Source organism: Pinus tabuliformis, chromosome J (assembly GCF_031772625.1).
Source record: "Pinus tabuliformis cultivar Carrire ecotype Pingquan chromosome J, CPIR1, whole genome shotgun sequence".
Lineage (NCBI taxonomy): Eukaryota > Viridiplantae > Streptophyta > Pinopsida > Pinales > Pinaceae > Pinus > Pinus tabuliformis.
The window spans coordinates 222043864-222049863 of record NC_142295.1 but is presented as its reverse complement, the minus strand read 5'-3'; positions in this window follow the sequence as shown (position 1 = coordinate 222049863).

Below are 6000 nucleotides of genomic sequence, written 5' to 3'. Positions count from 1 at the left end.
ATTTATATAAATTTAATATAGAAATAAGTTAATTTTTTAATATATTTTTTGATTTTATTAAAATTAAATTAAAAAACTACAATTTTGAATTATTAGATTTTACAATTTAATAAAGTATAGTTTTCCATTTAAAAAATTTAATCTATCACAACAATTTATTTTTATTAAAATTATATAAAATAGTATGTGTATTAAAATTCTATAATTTTTTTTATAAGTGATAAATAAATTTATAATATTAATTTAAAGATTTATTGAAATTTAAAATTAAAATGACCTTAAGATACCAATATATTATTTTTATAAGTGATAAATAACTTTATAATATTAATTTAAAAATTTATTAAAATTTAAAATTAAAATGAACTTAAGATACCAATATATTATTGCTAATATGATACCAATTATAAGATTACAATATAAAATATTTCGACGACGAATTTTTGGTATATGATTAAGTATCACTAGTGCAATTATGATAGCATCCAAATTCATGAATTTTACATGTGGAAGTGTGCAACAGGACACAAATAAAGTGGTTTGAATTAATTCAAAGTTATCAAAAATTAACTGCCAAAAATTTGTGTGTTTGGTATTAAGCAGCTTTGCTTCAATTTTATTACCGATGTAATGGAATATTTAAGAATTTTTCCAACATGACACAAATAAAGTGGTTTGAATTAATTCAAAGTTATCAAAAATTAGCTGCCAGAAATTTGACAATTTGTGTGTTTGGTATTAAATAGCTTTGCTTCAATTTTAATACCAATGTAATGGAATATCTAAGAATATTTCCAAATGTTATTAAATACGTTTAATAAAATAATTATTAATTAATTTTGAAATTATGAATATGAATATGAATATGACACTAATTTTGGAGAATAAATGAGATTGTAAACTTTGATGATGATGATGATGATGATGGTGGTGGTGGTGGTGGTAGTTAACGTCCGCTGAGACCAAACAATGGTCTACTGGACTTAAAGAAACAAATTATTTATCTTGATTTAAGATTTTATTCCTATGCTCAAAAAGCTTGGAGAGAAGCCTCCCAAGCTCACTATAATTTTGACATTGTAAAAGGCTAGGAAGGTCAGTATTGTAACAAAGATTGTGAAACTGAGATCTAATGTGGTTGTACACGGGGCACTCTAAGAGGAAGTGGTTTTCATCCTCGATGTTCCTATTCTCACATATATGGCAGATCCTTTCCATCCATGGCGTTTTAAGAACTGCCCAACTACCTGTTTCACTATGGAGCTCATGAGAATTCGTTCTAATCTTTGCTATATTAATTTTCTTCTTTGAGCTAGTTAAAATAGAGAGATACTTTTGATCTTCTAGCGTGGGGTTGATGACCTTCTTATAATAACTTAATTTTCTTTTCGGCGCTGAATCTTTCTCACAACACATTTTTTCTTTGAACTTAGAAGTAACAATATCTTTAACGTTATTTATGTTTTGCAATGCATCATTTTTGTTGATCTCCCAATAGTTTAACCAGGCCCTTGTGTCTTTATGCCACCCTCGATTGAGCCTTAGGTGGTTTTGGCTGGACTTTAAAGCTAGCTTAGGAAGTCTATGATCATCTATATAATGACATATTCAAAAAAACCTATTAAATATGTTTAGTCTATGATCGCCTATGTAATGACATATTCAAACAAACTTATTAAAAATGTTTAGTAAAATAATTATTAATTAATTCTAAAAGTTAAATATATTTAATAAAATAATTATTAATTAATTTTGAAATTATTAATATGAATATGACACCAACTTTGGAGAATAAATGAGATTGTAAACTTTTTTTTTTTAATGTAATGACATATTAAAAAAAATCCAAAAACTATTAAATATATTTAGTAAAATAATTATTAAGTTTTATCTCTTTTATATATTCATTAATTAATTAATAAAAAATTGAAAAATATATATTCATTAATTAATTAATAAAAAATTGAAAAATAAATAAATAAAAGTTTAGTAAAATAATTCACTTATAAGAAGAGTTTTGGCTAAAATCACATGAAGAAACGCGTTTCGAACCAACCAGTGTGGTTTATCGTCAAGACAAGTTGAGGAGTCAGATCTCTGCTGCAAAATAAATAGAGAGCGCAGATCTGACTCCTCAACTTGTCCTGACGATGAACCACACTGGTTGGTTCCAAACGCGTCGACAAAGGTTTTCTTCATGTGATTTTCGCCAAGACTCTTCTTATAAATGATATGAATCACAGAAAGCTCAATTCAATAAAATAATTCACATAAAAAAATTTTGACAGGTTAATCAAAAAAAATTGTTTGCCCAAAAATATCAAAACTCCCCTTTGAAGTCATTTGAGCTTGCAAAAAAAAGCATGAAAAGCCCCAGAGAAGAAGGCAATTGCCTAAGTAAGCTCAGCGCCCAGTATTCGCAGCTCAGCCAAGAAAAAACTGCGCACAACTGTTCTCGTCGGAACGGAGCATATGGCAAAAGTTAAAATTTCAACGCTCCGCTCACCGAATTGGAATGCTGGTGCAAAAAGACAACGAAACCCAACAGAATTTTTCAAAGCTGCGTGATTTCTGAGGTCACTGTTAAAAGTGTTTTTTATCTGAATGAATTCTCATTTTTTTAGTTTCGAAAGAAACATCGCATTCCTTTTAGAAAAGTGCATGCTTAAAATTCTTTTAAACGTACGAGATTTTTTATGATTTAAAAAGAGTATTAAAAAGGGAGGTTCTTTTGTTTGGTTTTAAACGGCACTGTTAAGAAGAGGGTTTGTTATTTTAAATAAAAAGAATTGGGAAAGAAAAATAAATTTTTAAGAAGGTCTGTTAGTTATAAAAAAGGAGGCCATTGCATTTTTTTGAAGGAGGATTTTTTTTAAAAGATAAAAGGGCACACAAATTTGTATTTAAAGAAGCGCTTTGCTATAGACTCTCATTTTGCTTGGAAAAAATTATGAGTTTTGGTCTTTGAGAATGAAGACATTCCTGCAAGCTCAAGAGTGTTGGGATACACTTCAGACTGTTTATGAAGAGCAAACCTAAGAAGAATTCATTGAACTCAAAAAGAAAGAACAAAGAGTCAAACGTTGGATACAAAACGCAGCCGATGACTCCATTTTTGACAAGATAACTTGCGCGTCCACAACACATGAAGCTTGGGAAATATTGAAAGTTGTGTATCAAGGTAATGATACAGTGAAGACAGTGAAATTACAGACATTGAGATCACAATTCAAAACCCTAAAGATAACTGACACAGAAACTATGGGTCAATTCATGACTAGAGTCGTGGGAATAGTCAATCAGATCAAGCTCATCGGTGAAACCATTTCAGATCATAAAATTGTTCAAAAAATCCTTTGAAGTTTTCCCAAGAAATATGACATGATTGTAATAGCCACTCTGGAATCCAAAGATTTTACAAATTTCTTAGAGGAACAATTGACTAGATCATTTCTGGCACACGAAATGAGACTCAACTTGGTAGAAGATTCCATGGAACAAGCTTTCAAAACACAACTCTCTTTTGGTAGAGGCAGAGGATATAGAGGCAACAACAAGTGAGGCAGATGAGAACATCATCATGCAAGAAAGCAGTGGGGACCTCCACAAAACCAAACTCAGAGAAGCAAACCATGGAGAAAATCTAATGTCCAAAGTCATTATTGCAAGAAATTTGAGCATTATGAACATGAATGTAGAAAGAAATAGTCAGATTAGCAAAGAGGCAATGTCCATTGCTATAACAATGAAGGAGAATCCTCTAAAACAATGTTTCTTTCCTGCCATCTTTCTAAAGACACTCACAACAAGGATATTTGGTTGCTAGATAGTGGCTGCAACAATCATATGATAGGTAACAAAAAATTGCTTTCTTTTGTTGATGCTTCCATAACATCATAAATTACTCTTGGAGATCGTTCTTGCATTAAAGTTGAAGGAAAAGGTATTGTCCCTATTCTTACTAAACAAAATCAACAGAAATACATTTCTGATGTTTATTATGTTCCAAGTCTGAAGCATAACCTCATTAATGTAGGAAAACTGATGGAACATGGTTATGATGTAATATTTCAAGGAAACAGATGTTATATCTATGAGAAACCTCCCAATAGAAGATCGATAGCAATGGTTGAAAAAACCAAGAATAGGATGTTTCCTTTGACTCTTAGAAGTCGAAATCTCTTAGAGTCTTTAGTCCGCAATGTGTCAAGAATAGATTAATCTCAGCTATGGAATTCTAGATATGGCCATATCCTATTCAAGACTCTAAGTCAACGTCAGAAACAATCAATCGTTATTGGTCTCGCTACTATGAATGAAAAAGACTCTAATTGTGAAATTTGTGTTATGTCCAATGCAGACATGGTCCATTAGTGGTAGTCTTTATTTTTTGACATTCATTGATGATTATAGCAGGAAGACATGGATGTATTTTCTCAAAAGTAAATCAGATACATTCTCAAGGTTCAAAGAATTCAAAGCAGAAGCAAAAAAACTTAGTGAAAGCCCTTTGAAAGTACTTAGATCTAACAGAGGAGGAGAGTACAACTCCAATGAATTCAAATATTTTTGTCAACAACAAGGAATCATAATGCACAATACAACAAGATATATTCCACAACATAATGGAGTAGTAGAAAGGAAAAATAGTCAATCATGAATATGGTCAGATGTATGATTCGTGAGAAAAAGTTGTCAAATAAGTACTGGGCTGAAGCAGTTTTGACAACAATGTATGTTCTCAACAGATCTCCAACAACCAGTCTCTAGGATACAATACCTCAAGAAGCATGGGATGGTAAAAAGGTAAATGTATCTCACTTTAGAATTTTTGGATTAGTAGCATTTTGACATGTTCTTGAGAAGCTAAGAAAGAAACTTGATGATAGGAGTGAAAAATGTATTTTCGTAGGCTATAGTGAGAAGTCAAAGGCATACAAACTTTATAATCTAGTTACCAAGAAGTTTGTTTTAAGCAGAGATGTAAATTTTTTTGAAAATAAATCTTGGTCTGATCAAGTTGATGAAGCTTCAAATCAATCTTTTTATCCATCACAACGACCAAGATTGTAGGTTGAAGAAGAGCCATGCCATTATGAAAATGGTACATCTTCAAGTAGTGAATTTATCACTGATTCCAGATCTTCAGAAGACAATCAGAAAACAAGAAGCATTAGAGAAATATATGAGTAGGAGCATGAGTTTGACTAGTAGAATATCTTTTCATTTCATTCATCTCAACCAACTCATTTTTAAGAATAATTTAAATAAAATCATTGGTTCCAATGAACTAATAAATTGCTTCCGTAGAGAAGAATTAGACTTGGGAATTAGCTGATCTCCCAAAAGACAAAACCAGAATTGGTGTAAAATGAGTATATAAGACCAAGTTGAATGAAAAAGGAGAGATTGAGAAACATAAGGAAAGGTTGGTTTCCAAAGGATTCTCACAATAGTTTTGTTAGGCCCCTATAATACTAGTGTAACCCCTTATTGTTATTAGTAGCACCGCCTTATTATATTGTTGTACCCATGTAGTCCCCATATTGTTACTATTGTGCCCCATAGAAGCCCACAATTGTTATTATTATGCCCTTACATTATTCTTGTTATGTCGGCTCTGATTATATTATGACCCCTTAGACTCCTATATATAGAAAGGAGGTATTTTCATTTGTATCATCCAAGAATTGTTCATTTGTGTAATGTAAAGGAGGTTTCCCCCTCAAAGAGGTTGAATTATAAGGCGTTGATCTATATTTTCTATCTTTTTGTGAGTTGGTTTCATAGCATTTGGTATCAGAGCTTTGAATTCTAGGGTTTCGCTGCTCCAAACAGGTCATTGTGGCATTTGCGCTATAACTTTTTTCTACGACCTTTCAAATTAAAAAAAAACCCATTTTAGAAGAAATCGCTATGAACCTCGGGTCCGAATTTCATAGCATTTCACGCTATATTTGTGAAGATATGATCTATGGAAGTTGGCCTTTTTGCAGACTC